Source organism: Lissotriton vulgaris, chromosome 1_1 (genome assembly GCF_964263255.1).
Source record: "Lissotriton vulgaris chromosome 1_1, aLisVul1.2, whole genome shotgun sequence".
Lineage (NCBI taxonomy): Eukaryota > Metazoa > Chordata > Amphibia > Caudata > Salamandridae > Lissotriton > Lissotriton vulgaris.
The window spans coordinates 1,800,172,315-1,800,188,177 of NC_141685.1; the positions used below are offsets into that span (position 1 = coordinate 1,800,172,315).

Sequence of the window (15,863 nt, forward strand, 5' to 3'; positions counted from 1 at the left end):
TACAGATTTATACTGATTGATCATTTCCTTTCTCCTGTTTTTGCCTCTTTAATTTTCTATATTGTGCGGTCTACACAGCCTAGCGAAAGCAGAAGATCTGCAAAACATACATTGGTTGCCTTTATATTGAACTGTAAAAATTTAGTTAAAACACATTCTGAAGTACTTTATAATAAAGTTACTTTGTATTTTAGAGTTTGCCCGACAGTGATGGTAGTCATGATGGTGGGGGACTTTAGGTCTGCCACTCTGCCTTCACTCTGCCCGCCAAATTTAAAATTCACCGAAGGCCCTCTATTGAACTCTCCTGGTTTGTATTAACCCCTGTCATGGCGGTTCATACAAAGCCATTATACTTTTAAATGTTTTCACTTTTCCAAAGCCAAATTCTAAAGGGGGAGTTTTTTGCCTGGAGAAGCAAACGCTAATGGCCTCAGCACCATGGGAGTTGTCACCCCTAGTGTGGGGGTCATTTTTTCATTTATTTATCCCTCACCACTAGGATATTCCAGGCAGTGAACGACAAAAAAAAGCCCACCAGCTTTTCACAGTAAGAATGGCAGAAGGTCGAATGGACTACCTCTGTCTGCCTGTACTCCCTCGGGCTGTGCGAGGAAGGTTTACATTGGCAGAGCAAATTTTACTCTATCAGATGTAAGCCTGACGGTCCTCCCAGCTCAAAATTGGGTGGGTGGACTAAGAGTTTGGCAGAAAGTGTACTCTGTATCTTTAGCGACAGAGTACTCTGTTAGCAAAACTCAAAATCTGCGCCATGAGGCCTTTAACTATATGTTGTTAAAAGGAAGAGGCACTACCAACCAAATCTGCAAATTATGTTGGGGGATTTCAACACTCCTTTCTACTCCCATGCCTCATCCCTAAAGGTTATCAAAATGGTGACATTTAAAAAAAAAAAGATCTCAGTTGCTGTACACTTTTATGTGTGCATAGTCACAGACTCAGAATTACCAAAACTCTCATTTTTCATCTCAACTTAATATACTGCCAAATGGATCCTGGTGCTTAAACCTACAGCATATAAGACGGTGCTCCCTACAGGCTTTCCTTAACTTCAGCCTTACTTGTTTCCAGTACACCTAGTCCTGAATCTTGACATTAGATGATTTACTTCAGTCCCTGGTCCATTTAAGATATATAGTCAATGCTCCATTGAATGGTAAACGCAGTGTTTATTTGGTTAAATAAAATGTTCAGGGGCCCAAAGTTTTTCTTCAAAGTTACCGAATATCAAGTCTGCTTAGTTTTGATTCCACGTTGTGCCTTTTTTCTTGAGTAACCCTACACTTCCAGTCTCTTAATCACACTTTTGTAGGTTTTATTTCATCCCAACTTTCTCCCTTTGTCTCAATTTTCCTATCTTTCTCTTTTTCATTTGTTATTGCTTTTATTCCTTTCTGTCTCGTGCTCTGGGTCAAAGCCAGATAATAAAGTATGTCCCGTACCAACCAAATGCTTGCTAGTCCCCAACAGTTGGAATCATTGGCACAAAGTAGGCACTAGGTTTGGGTTTTAATAAAGCATGTTTAATGTTGTCTGTGTATTTTATTGTACTTGTTTAATGTCTTCCATGTTTCCACTGCTACGTAACCGTAGCATTTTATTCGGTATTAGCCTCACATTGCTTGCTAAGTAAATGACCTTGGGAACAATTGCTCTCTTATTCATACTTGTAAGCAGAAGCCCATTGGTTCTTAACATTTTCTAAAATCGTTCTTTCCTAATTGTGGGTGCTGCCTTCTTAGTGGAAGTTTATAGAAAGCGTGTGATTTTAGCTAGAGGGGCACAGAGTTCATAGACAATAAAATGAGCCGAAAAGAATCCAGCAACAAAAAGAGAGAGTAGACTAGAAAAGTAGTTGCCTTTTGCGAAAAGGACATCTGCTGTGATTGCTATGAAATGCTCCAGGTGGGAAAGAGGTACATAAACAGAAGTGAGCTTTAAGCAGAAAAACAGATTAAATTAAGAGAGATATTATTTAGAGGAAACCTATAGCACCAAGCACAATGTTTTGCAGAGCTAGGAGTACAATAAACACACTGATTTCATTACTCGTATGTAAATAAAATATACCAATAGTTGCTAATATAAAAGCCTAGCAGAGTTGTCCTTATTAGATGGGGCTGTTGAGTTTTAATTTTTATTTTATCTTTGCATTGGCATAATTTGAATACCTGTAAACCTTTATGGGATAATCATGTATTGGACTGTATTCACTAGCTACGAGGACCAGCATATTCTGCCTACTTGAAGGGAAACTATGGTAGCTATGTGGAATAGTTGACTGGTCCTATTCATTGCTAACAGGAATAGCCAATTATCATTCACATGTCTTTTTGAACCATTGGATAACTTCCCAAACTGATTGAGTCTTCTAGTTGCAGATTACTTACCCTAAAATATCCCGTCATCAGACTGAATCCAGATATGTTTTGTAAGCAGTACCCCTGTTTGCTTGTAGGTGGCGTCATTCAGCTCCACGTAGCGTTGTCCATGCCAGAAGTGATATGTGTGGTGCCTATATAGGTGCCTCTCTAGCGCGCTGACTCCAGTTCTTTTCTTTTTCCACCAGTCAGCTCAGATTCGAAGAAAGGCTACCGAAGTCACTTTTTGACTTTTCAGCCTCTTGTCAAATATTTTTTGAGACTTTTTCTGGTTGACATCTTTCACATCAGGAGACAGACAGGTTTTAAGCCTAACGGTACCTATCATCAAAAGATGTTGGTAACAGACCTGCATTTGATTTTTCTCTTTTGTCTCTGGTGTCTCCAAGACATGCGAGGACTGCCAGGCCATGCATCCTAAGGTGCTCCGGGACTGCTTCCTCAAGCTCCTTGCACACTCAACGTCAATTACCTCCTCGATATTCCAAGTCTCTGCTACAAGGAATGTCCCGAAATTGTTCATGAATTTGTACCCAGTGATCATTGTCCTTCTCCAAATCTTTGGAGAAGTCTGGTAAGTCCCACAAAAATAAAAAGTGTTGAAGAGGACTTTGAATTACTTGCACAAGGTTTTGAACAAGTGACAGTCTGTCAGCACTCGAGGCCTAGCATTGTGGTGGACCTTGGGCTGTCTCTGCCATAATTTCCAGAAGCCGTAGCGACCCCCTTCCAAATTACGGAACTATGAGGCCATCATGGGCCCACACCCGATGCTTGGAACGACACCTCGTGTCCACCCGCTCTTGGAACTCCACCCATCCCCATGGACTACGCACGCAACCTGGGAATCATCCTGAACACCGAACTGAATCCGGACTGGGACGGGTCGAGCGCGGCGCTGTCTTCGATGAAGCATGTCAGTTCCCTGTTGACTGTTTGCTCTGTGACTTTGGCTGCGAAGAAGAGGAGCGTGAAGGGCCGGTAGTTCTTGCGGTCAGTAGGGTCAGCTGTGGGTTTCTTGAGCATGGGCCTGACTTCTGAGCGTTTCCAATCGGCTGGGAAGGTGCCTGTTTTGAAGGTGGTTTTGATGATGCGATGTAGTTTGGGTGCAATGGTGGTGGCAGCTCGTGGTTGATGTGTTGAGGGCAAGGGTCACAAGGGGTTTTGTGGCCGAGGACATCATGGTACAGGTAGCCAAAAAGGAAAGTCAGTCCACCACCCCATGGAGGTTGCAGTCTCCAAATCCCTTTAGTTTGCCCTTCCACCATCATGAGCATCCAGTGGGGGCAGGATACGCCATCACGTGCACTACTGAAGGTTAATAACATCCGACTGTTGGATTTTAGGGCTTGTCTTAAGTGACCACTCCCTCCCTTTTGTGACCACCTGCTTATGACAAGCTGATGGAGGACCTCCTCTCCTTGCTATGTCAGGATGTGTTCGCTCTCTTGGCCAAGGGACCTATAGCGAAGGTGTCGACGTCAGAAGTAAGGTACTGGTTGTTATTCTCTCTTCTTTTTGGTACCCAGGAAGGACAGAATCCTTCGTCCAATTGTAGACATGTGCCTTCTCAATCTCTTTTTGAAAAAGGGGACATTTAAGATGATTGCGCAAGTCCTGTCTGTCCTAGATCCAGGAGACTGGATGGGATCGATGGACTTACAGGATGTGTACTTTCACTTTCTCGTCCTGCCTGCCTGCTCACAGGCATTACCTGTGGTTCCCTTTTGACCAAGAGCACTTTCCGTTTGCCATGCTCCCCTTTGGATTTACCAGCACCCCTCGGGTGTCCATGAAAGTGAAGGTGGTGGTCGCAGCTTACCACTGGAGGTCAGGCTTCCACTCTTTCCCCTACCTCGACCACTGGCTGCGGAGGTTCCTTCCTCTGTTATCCGTGGAACATAGGACGCTGACAGTCCAGGCTGTGATTGGGTCCAGGTTGGATTATTCCAACATTCTTTACCTGGGCCTTCCAGAGTACTTGCTGCAGCGGCTTCAAGTGGTGCAGAACGCTGCTGCCAGGGCAATTTTCGGTCTTAGCAGGCGCTCCAGTGCCTCGGGCCTGTTGGCAACTTTGCATTGGCTTCCCATCCGCAAGAGGATCGCCTTTAAGGCGCTGACCTTGGCCTATAAAGCTCTTCACAAGGGGGGAGCTAAGTACCTCCAAAAGAGACTGGTCTTTTATCATCCGACCAGGTCTCTGAGGTCGGAATCCCTGCACCTTGCTGTTGTCCCTCGGGTAAAGAAAGCGCGCCTCGGTGGCCGCTCTTTTGGATTGCTGGCATCACAGCTGTGGAACTCTTTGCCACTGGCTCTGCGGGGAGCCACTAGCTTGCTGGCTTTTAGGAAAGGCCTTAAAACTTGGCTGTTCACTCAGTAGCCGGTCTCTCGTGAATCTTTGGCTCACACTTCTTTTATTCTTTTATCTGGTGTTATGTTAGTATGTCGCAGTTTTTTTCTCTCTCTCCAATAAAGCGCCGGGACACTCTTTTTGAGTAGCCGAGCGCTATAGAAATGAATAATTAACATAACATAACATAACACCACAGGCAGTTGTCTCCCACCTCCAGACTATGGTAAACCTTCTGCATTTGCTGGTCTTCACCATCAACGTGCCATAGTCACTCCTATTCCCTCTCAGAGGTACCCTGGTACCCTTTTATTGGAGCTTTTCTAGACGTGGTGCAGTTTCAGGCTTATCCCCTCAAGAGGATATTCCAGAAAATTCAGACTATGATACCAATGAAAACACATAAGAGGGACTTGGAGTGCTTCTAGGTCCAGCACACAAGCTCCCTGAAACTCTATGTAGTCCATTAGGGTATGCAGATCCTCTAAGGTCACGGGGGAAAAAGGTTGGTGAGAAACTGAGAAAGTAGATCCGGGATCTGCTTACTCAGAAACAAGAGCCCTCACACCCTGGTGGGTGTCATGCTTCATCATCGAGCAGCTCCTCGTTGGATCACCACTCCAGTGCTAAACAGGGACTTCAAGGGGGCTCTTTGCTGGAAGTCTTTTTAGACTAAGACGCCAATGCTAGGTGTATATTGGTGTAGTATGATTTATAAATAGCTAGGAGGTACCCTAACAAAAGTAATATGTGGGTCCTCTTGGTATGGTTAAAAGAAGGGGGTGGATGTCATGATCCACTGAATGGAATTGGATAGCCCCGAATTACAACCTGATACCAGAAGCGCATCAGTCCCTCTGGGCTAACAGCCAAGAGGTTGGTCAAGAATACTGGAGAGCCCAGCTGCATCTTTCTGCAAAGTAAGCATAGGAAATCCACTATACAGCCCAGGGATTTCAGATGGTCCCGTTTCTTCTTCTCAGACTACTGGGCAGGAACACATGAAATTATCCAATTTGGCTCACCAGGAGAGTTAGTGGGTTTCTCTGAAACAATTTGTAGTTTTTGCTTTAAGTCCGGTTTCAGCCAGTCCACGCTAAGCTTCTGTCCATACAACCTCAAGTTATCTTCCACTAAGACTTTTTTGGCCATTGCTGCTGCTCGGTGAGTGTTATATTAGACCACATCCAGAAGTTCGCGTTTTTTGGTGGTGCTTGGAAACAAAGCGATGTCCTCAATTCCGGAAGTCAGCTGCTGCAGTGCCATTTTCAGCTCCCCCTGCTCCAGGCGTCAGGGCACGGTGTCAACGCACAGCTCTCACTTCTCGGTACTCCGATACACGACAATCCGGTGGTCTCATCACTTCGTAGCCATTCAATGCAGCAATGGCAGACTGGGCGTTTCGCCGGCTGGTGTACCTGGCGTAGGCAAAGTCCGGTTCAGGCTGCTGAAGGTCACCATTAGGCGGAATTCATACAGTTTGTTCACGCTCTGAAAGAGGGGGATCAATTTATCTTCGTAGATGTCTTGAGGAAGCCTGCCAATGAATACCTCAGAACCGGAGTGGGGGGAGGAGGGGGGAGGTGGCACCTGCCCATTCAGGGGGAGGTCCGCCGTCCTTGCGCTTACTTTTCACCTGTACCAGGGAGGTTCCTGTTTCTTTGACCCAGCCCAACAGCGCATCCTTGTGTACAGGGTTCACAGCATTGATCCACATCTCACACTGCTCATTTTCCATCTCCATGGCTTCGCTTCTCGCTATCCTACCGCTTACATGCCTCTTCCTTCTCACAGCAAACAGTGTCCAGCATGTGATCAGCTCTGTGTTGGACGCTCTTCCTACAATTTAGTATTAAAAAAGGCAAGTGATTTCTTCTATTGGTGCTGTGTTGAATCATCTGAACTGGGGTGGTGTGGAGTGCAAAAAAACGATGGATTTAGGCCCAGATCTCTGTACTGGGGTGAATGTATGACATTGTTCTGCATTCTGTCCATCAATTGTTGTTTTTGCATTTGTCACCCCGAGTGGGTACGCTCAGATGTGAGTCCCGGGCTCTCTAAGCCACTGGAGTCAAGCTATCCTGGCTGAAGACGGCTGATAGCCAGAAGCCGGTCCTAGGATGCTTGATTCCGGTCCAGGGAAGACATGGCTTGGCAGTTCGGGCTGGACTGTTCCTATGAGGCACAGGGTCAAGGCTGATTTGCATATTGCCATGTCTGAACTGGGGTGGTGTGGAGTGCAAAAAAACGAGGGATTTGGGCCCAGATCTCTGTACTGGGGTGAATGTATGACATTGTTCTGCATTCTGTCCATCAATTGTTGTTTTTGCGTGTTGAATCATCAGGCATCAAAATCCACATTTAAATCCCCCATGCTGTCTATGTGGATTAGATGCGGGCTCAAGCGTTCTATTGCCTCACTCGGGCAGCTGTTGGGCTGTCTGTAATGGATAATCGCGTCAAATAAAGCCCTTTGGGTCCTTCATCCTAACCAGTTATACCAGGTCACTGTGAATATCACCAACTAATTTCTCACATTTGAATGACTGTCATTCACTGATAGTCCGTCGCCTGCTTCTCCTATCTACTAGCTGTGATTATTTGATATCCCGGAGGCAACAGCTCACTTAGTAATATAATAACGGCTTCCTTTAATCAGGATTCAGTTATGCACCTTCCAACCCCGGGATTCTAATCCGCAGCCGGCTAATTCCCCTCATCCTTCTTCAGTTTTTGTGAGCAGAATGGGGCACGGTTGGAAAAGAGGGTAACGTTTGGTGAACTTAATATCAAGAGGCCATGGAAACTAAGAGCTGGCGCATATTTCCTCAAACGTGTAGCTAAGAAGTGATGGTCACAGACTGAAGGAGACAGATGGTTTGGCGTACTTTGGTGTGTGACACGTATTACGTACACAAATATGTACATGACAATACATTATCAATCTAGTTCGTATATTTTCTTAAGCCTCTTCCTCCCCGCCCCATCTCTCGATCCCACTTTTAAATCTTCTCACCTGGGAGTTGTATTTTTCTTGTACGGTTCAGAAAACCATACCTTAAATTATAAAACACAACATTTAATCCTGATGTGGATGGGACAACTTCAACTGGATGGTACATCCCAGTGCTGCTGTAGTCTATAACGCCAAGAGAATAAAGCATATGTTATGGATTGTATATGCTGAGGTGGCAGGCAGCGAGAGCTGAGATGAAGTACATTCATTGACCGTGTGATAGAACTGTACCGTTTACAGTGGGCTCCCTTTCTTCAACCCCAGCCAAAACCTCATTCATAAAAGTAGCTTAGATGTGTGACAGGGGTCGCACTTGTTACTGTCAGTGGTCATAGTATTCAGAAGTCCTCTTTTTTGCCTGAATAATTAAACAGTTGAACACTGAGAAGTGGACAGGGGGCGCTATTCCAGCAAGATAGCTTTGTGAGCTTAGCCTTAGTTGCTAAGAGTTGTAGATCAAAAGTTTAAATTGCTGTAACATACGATGAGCTTTCTGTCCCTCCAGGTCTGGGAATATAGTGACATCTTTCAGCTAAAGCACTTAGAAATTGAACAACAGAGTTGCATAACCATAAATAACAATAAGTTATCATTGCAATTCGTAAATAAACAATCTGCAGTTTTGCAACCATAAACACTTGTGTTAGTGATTAGCCCAGTCTTTGTGAGGAAGAGGCCTGCCAGTGACTAGCTACGCGTCGATTATTGTAGAAAAACAGTCTCTTTCTACACATTATATGTTGCATAAGATAGGGTACAGAGAGGCCAAACCCACTTCACCACTAGGCCTGGTGTTTGCTAGGTCACATTTACAATAATATAGCTATCCATCCTTTACAAAATAACATGGAAATTGACATGGGTCACTGTGAACAGCATGGCTAATGTAAGCTCTGTAAGCTAGCAATCAATTGTTTGCAGCCTAAGAACGTTTAGTTGCAGTCACTGAATTGTTCCTAGATTATGCCTTTTCACCAGCTCGTCTCTCATATCTATTTCCCTATCTGATAAATGACTGCATGTACACCCAGCTCTTCTTTGAAACTACCAGCTATTATTAAGTAGAGCCTGGAGAGACCTCCCAGTCTTTCCCATTGTGCTATAAAATGTCCTATTTACATGTTAAATAGTCTTACCTTGGTCTGGTAAGCAAATTTCTTCCATTTCATTATCATATATTAACGTTATCTGGAGACATCGCATATTCTGATGGATACTTATGTCAGCAGATTCCTCACTTCGAAATACTATTTAGTTGCCTGCCTAAATCTGGTATCTTTTTTCCAGGAGTCTCCAGCACACTGCTAGATGCCACCTTGTGGCTCCACACCACCCCTGAAGTGATGGAGAGGAATTTCATAAAAGCACCACCCCAGCACCCTGATGTCAGTTCTTTTATTTCCAAGCCTTCCTTCATGGACCTAGAGCTCTGCTCCCAAATTCGTCAGCCTATCGATGACTCCTGTATTGAAATCCATTGTGCTAAGGAACAATGTCCTCTACTAAAACTACAGTTTTCAAACCATGCAGTAATAAAAGAAAACAGATGTCAGTCACAGACTTGCACAAGGTGTGTCTTTGGTATTTGGGCTCAGGATGTAAATTGATACTTGTATAGCGCACTACTCACCCGCAAGGGTCTCAAGGCTGGAGTTCTGGACTTTTTGGTTCCGTCCAGAGGTGTCAGGGAACAACACCCAAAGACCCCGGAGTTCCACCTGCCTTGGTGCGCAAATAAACAGAAACACGGGCTTCTCGATGGTGGCGTCAAAGACCAAAGGTTTATTACTGCAGGGACACAGAAGTCACAGAAACTACGCATGGGCAGTATCTAGGAGCCTGTTCAAATTGTACAAAGAGGGTTGCTCCTTATATACTAAATTTTGGCCTTCAGGCGAATTCTTCACATGTTGGTACATTCCCAAAACCTTTGTGTCATAAGCAATAAATATTTGGCGTACACAGGAACCGTTTATAAAATCTGATACAAAACATCTACGAAGAGGGGTTCCCACTAGTTCATCACAATCCCTTGTCAATATTGTATTCAAGAGCCGGACCGCCTCATCGTAAATTTCGTTACCTCCCCCTAATAAAGATTCAGAAAGAAAGGAACGGAGCCAGGTGTGGAAGATAGAAAAGCGGGATAAGAGATGTTTGTGGGTTGTAAATGGGCAAGGCTACCGGCTTCGGCCGCCTAATCATGATCGGGACAATGGACACGAGAACCAGTTCAGTTGGGCTGGCCTCGGGCAGAGGAGGCAGCCTTTGTCGAGTCATGTAGCTACAGCGTGATCTGGTTTAAGGTGCACGTGTCACGAAAGAGGTGAATCTCCGGCTAAGGCTACGTGTCCTTAATCGAAATGAAGTGATCAGAGGTTATTGCGTATGTGAGGGCAAGAAACACAAAATGGCTGCCATGATCTAAGATGGATGCCATGGGTAGATCAGAAATGTGTTCATAACAGGAGTACTCTTGCTCGTATCGTAGCGAAAACACCAGGATATGCTAAATGGATCATTTGCGGTTCGCTGATACCAATATTATGTATTTCCGACAACATTGAAAACACGGGTTCAAATCGTCACGGAACCTCAAGGCGCTTGTACGAATACCGCTGTGGAACCCATCCTGGCTTTCCCTGTGAGGCGTCCACTCCTGGGCACCCCCAAGGTGGAGGCCAGGCATCCTTAGCGTTGTGGGGGCCGTTGTGGAGATTAGGCAAGCTATTGCCCAGAGTTGCAGAGTGGGACTCCATGATTGGAATAGGCACCGAGGCGAGAATTATCAGGTCCATGGAATTTTGAGCCCAAGACCCCCCGAGGCGGGGAATTGAACCCTGGTCCCGGGCTAGACCTCTGCATCAGGGTCTGCCGCTCTAATCATTGAGCCACACTACACTAAGTCGTGTAGTATGGGTGCCCTCAAGCACCCTAAGGTTATTCAGGACCAAAAACTGAAGTTGTAAATCGACGAATATAAGGAAAAAGAGCCCCAGGTCGCCGGTGCTGACTTAGCCCAGCTCCCGAGATGTCTACTTTACAGTGAAAGTCCTCCAGTAAGTCCAAACCAAAGTCCAGATGAAAACACAATAAAGAACATTGTGGTTCAATCCCATCCGACCTTTCCTTATCTAAGGAGAAGGGGTGATGGTGTCACAGTGTCAGTCGCTTTTTCTCAGGGTCCCCAGTCATGTATCCATATTCCCCATTGATCCCAGTTGTGTCCAGATTTTCCAAGACCATTTACAACTTCACAGCAGATCGAGGCCTTCAGATAGGTCATACTGTGTTTTTAGCACACTTACAGCTACCTTTGATCTCCAAATAATCACAGGGGCCTCCAGTGGGGTTCCCACCAGCAGGTTCCGTCCCTGGTGCCATCTGACTTCTTAGAACCTGTTTCGGGTCCCTTAATGATTTTGGGTATGGTTTTTCTCTGGCTCCAGGTTCTACGTTGGGCCATTCCTCATTGATGCTGGAAACCACACCACAGGCGCAGGAAGAAGATCCGGTACTAATTCCGTTTCTGAACTCTAACCTCCTTCAGTCCCATCTGACCCGATTTTGCATTACGAAATTACTAACATGCGACAGTTCGTCATACAGCCTTACTCTGTACAAATGCTTCTACTATGGTAAATACACAAGCATAGACTTCAATAACTTTTTGGCTAGGACCTCAAACTAGGTGCACCACCAGATTGGGGAGGGGCAGGTGGAGAAGGTCTTCCCCTCATTATCACAATATTTTATGAACTTGCAAGAGTCGAGTGGGTTTTATACTTCGCCTTATACAGGGTTGTACTCGCCACTTGGACCACCAACAAAACAAAGTTAGTCATTTGCAGTAGTAGTCTGACTGGCAGCTGAGGTCCTATAATTGCAGTTGCTTTCAGTCGAGACCAAGACTAATTTCCTTACAGAAATTTGGGAGCCTGGGTAAGCAACATCTGAGCCCTTGCTTCTCTTTAACGAGGCCTTTGTTGAAATTATAACCCACACTTGGTCAAAGCCCTCACCAGTAAATAGGCTGGAGGTCAGGTGTCACAGACCTTCACTTGGCAGTCCTGAATTTATCACCAAATACCCTACCCTAGACAGATGGGTCATACAAATCTTTCAGCATGACTTTCTTTTTGCTCTGCCATACTTTTCCCACTCATCCTAGCAACTTTCACACCTTTTTGTTCTGTTACAAATGGTGCAAGTATTGCCCTCTGAAGGTGCTATTGAGAGAGTTCTGAACTCGGATGTGGGGAAGAAGAGTTGTTACTCTTTTTATTTTCTTGTGGTGGAGAACGAGTAAAACCTGCATCCTATATTGGTCCTCGGACCTCTGAATGCCTTCCTGCGTAAGGACAGGTTATGAATTATCAGGCTAGCCCAGATCTTGGCTCTTGTGGACATGGGAGACTGGATGTTGTCCTTGAATCTGCATTAAGCATATTTATATATACACATCCTACAGTGTCAGACATCCCCCCTGATTCAAGTTCGACCAGGAGCATTTTCAGTTTTCAGTGCTTCCCTTTGGCCTCACCAGTGCTCCTTGGGTGTTTACAGAAGTGATGGTGGTGGTACTCCTTTGGAGATTGAGGAAGCCAGTTTTCCCCTACTTTGATTAATGGCTCTTAAGATGAGCTTACCTCTCAGACATAGACCACCTCCATACTACAGCAAATTTCCTGACAACATTGGGGTTCACAATCAGGAAGCCAAAATTCCACCTGACTCCTTCTCAGAGGAGATCCTGGATCCACTGCAGGTCACGGCCTTCCCTCGGCCACAATAAATCTAGGACATATGAGTAATGATCTTGATATTTCATTCTCAGTCCTGGATCTTGATGAGAGCATCTCTGAGGCTTCTTAACCTCTTGCAGCTTTCTGCTTGACTACAGTAGGTGGCACATGCAGGCTCTGCAATGGATTCTGAAGTTTGCAGTGATGGCTAATCAAACGCAGTGGTGCAGCAGCAGCCCTTCTCCCTTCGCTCCCAGATCTGACAGTGATGATGGACTTTTCACTACTGGGTTGAGGTCCTCTGGGGCGAGTGAATAACAGAAGACTCTAGTCTCTGACGGAAGTCCAGCTCCATATCAGTCTCATGGAGTTGCGGCCATTCATCTGGTGCGAAATGTTTTCCTGATGTCCAACGTAAAGAAGCTGGTTCAGGTTGTCACGGACAATACCACCACTGTTTGTTATTGCAACAAGTGAAGTGGCACCCTGTGATAGGAGGCTCTGTGCCTTTGGAGTTTGTTAGCTCGCAAGAGCATTTCTGATTGTGAACCACCTGGCAGGATCCTTAAATGTCAAAGTCGACCTGACTGCACAATCTACACCTCCATGCGTGCAGATTTGCTGGCGGCAGTTGACTGCGTTTGATCTGCCACCTGAGGTGGTGGATGTCACCATCACCACCAAATGTTACTGCACAAAGTCCATTTAGTCTGTACACTGGGACTGATTTGTGACTTGGTGCAGCATTTGCAGGATTGACCCCTTACAAGCTAAGCTGGTAGAGGTCTTGCAGTGGGCACTATTAAAAGTTATGTTTTGGCCTTTCTGTGTTTGCCGGACCAGCCATCCTTATTTAAATAACCTATTGTCATGAGGGTTATAAAAGGTCTTCTGCCCTTTTCGTCACACTGAGTGTAATCACCCAGTGGGAACGTAATTTGGTCTTAACGTTTCTCATGCTCAAACCCTTCGAGCTGATGCATAACTGCTTGCTGTGTCTCTTGACTTTGAAGACTATTCTTCTTCATTGCACATTACTTCAGCTTGGTACATGAGTAACTTTGTTCTGAGTCTACTCCACAAACCCTCTCATCTTTAGGTGGTACTGCTTTGGTATCTGTTCTAGGATAATGCATCTGTAGTTGGAGATATCCATCAGAAGAAAAAGTTTGCGTCCCTTCTGTAATGTTCTTGCTTGTGGATACTCTGTCCAACTACACACAGCTCACTGATCCCTCCCATTTGTAGAGTGATTCCTTTTAATATCTTAAAAGGTCTCAAGTTAGGAATCTGCACTCTGGTACTAACAAGTATTCACCCTCTGCCTCTAAGGGTGTGGAAAAGAGATAAGTAAGTGATGCTTATACCCGACTCAAATCTGTCACTTCTGGGGTAGTATGAAGACAGTGTAGAGCCACCTTTACACATGCGGGAGCATTGCTGCAAAACGTTTCCAGATCCAGTATGGTGCCTGGGAAGTATTCAAAAGTGAATAATCTGTGGTTTGATAGAGTATCCAACACAAAGAGCAATACCCAAGGTAAGTAACTTGATTAACTCTGCACAATTAATTTGGTATACGCCGCATAAATTATTAACATCAATAACTATGCCAGATGCATCGTGATTCCAGAGCAAGCTTCTCAAACGTATGTGTAGATGTTTATGAACAATTGTAGTGAAAGAACAATTGAATGAAAATTGAGGGTCTAACCAGATGTCAATTTGGAAGCAGAACTATTATGTTTAAGAACAATTGAAATTTCCGGAGTGGGGATGCTCCAAGCAGTGGGACCTCCTCCAAATAGGAAGAGACATGGGGCAGGACACTCAAAAAAAAACTGAAAAATAAGGAGCAGCTACCTGCCCTTACTTACTAATTGTGGTATAGGGAAATTCGCATCTACCCAGAATCCCAGGGAACTCCTAGTCCCGCCCTGAAGAAAGTCCAGCACCATTTATGGGGCATCATTGGACTGAAACATGTTGGCTGTAGAGTCCTAGGACCATAATATCCCCGTTGACCCGCTTTTCTTGTTTTTATTGTCCCTGACCGATCCAAGAATAAAGGGAAACCGGGATCTGTTTGTGGATTTTTAATCTTTATCCCCTGGCCAAAAACATCTCCTTAAGTGCTCCCTGAAAAATGGTCGACCCTGACTTCTAGGCGTCAGGGTGTCCCTATGATGAAGCATGACACCACTAGGGTGTGTGAGGGAATATAAAACAAAAGGACGTGCCTCCTTCCCCACTCTATAGTGGTGTTCCACTAGCAGCTTCACATAGGTGTTCCGCCCTTTTTAGTTCAGGTATTATCCTGGTTTACTTGACCACTTAGTAGCGGTTGAGCTTTTAGGGGGAGTACTTATTGGTGAGTTGATGCTCTTATCACCTAGTTAAGATTAGTGATGTCATATAATTAAAGTCCTGAAGAAGGTGGTTTTATTGAACTCTGTCCACCGAAAAGCAACTTCATGGTGTTGGTTATTGCATTTTTTAGCTTGATACATAGATAACCACATGCTTGACATGTTTGTGTTATTTGAATTGAAATTGATGATTTCATGTGTTTTTTAACCTAATTCCTAACATTTAGGTATAAATTGTACCTTTGCATATATTAAGAGATCCTTTTGTGATTAAGCACTAGATTTTGCCAGGCTTGTATTTTTATGATGAGTATTGTTTTCCATATTTGTAAACTACTAGGACAAGAATGTGTTAAATTATTGCATATAATTGAGTTCAGTTATCTAGGTTTGTGTGGTAAAGGTATGAACAAGGAGTGTTTGATGTGCAAGAATACATAGTGTCACGTGGGGGACTTCATCTCTATTTTTTTTTACAAAATAAATAAGGTGGCATTATCTAAATGACCATTTAACAGACATAAACTAATCTGTTCTATTAACTGCACGATTATTGTTGTTTGATGTAAGGTGTCCTTTTGCATGGTTGTTTGTTTACTAGTATCTTGTAAGCCCCTTTTTTCAGAACAGATCTGAAGGTACTTGATATTTGTTGATAGATAGTGCCTAATGGATTGCCATAATGCTTTGACAAGGAAAGGCTCTCTGTTGTTAATTGTAGCCATTTCAAATTAGGTAGGACGGGAAGAGTCATAATGCGGATATGATTTATTTCTGTGTGTACCTAATATATAGAGATACATATAGTTTACATATAACCAACGTATTTTTAGTTTATCCTGGTTTTATATAAATGTCAGGTCAGTCAATTATAATGCCTCAACTACAAAGAATGTGTTTACCATATATTTTTCTTTCTCACTTCCTAAGTGTTTTATGAATGAAATGATCTGAAAGAAAATCTAACAGTTATTTGTTTTG

The 15,863-nt window shown here is 44.3% G+C and overlaps 1 protein-coding gene and 1 pseudogene across 11 annotated transcripts in view; one reads left to right on the forward strand and one right to left on the reverse strand.

The window, feature by feature from the left end:
• RPAP3 (RNA polymerase II associated protein 3) overlaps nucleotides 1-15,863 on the forward strand; it is a 385,109-nt gene that overhangs the window by 355,465 nt on the left and 13,781 nt on the right. The window lies entirely within an intron of this gene.
• Nucleotides 5,542-6,496, reverse strand: LOC147751229 (dead end protein homolog 1 pseudogene; annotated as a pseudogene).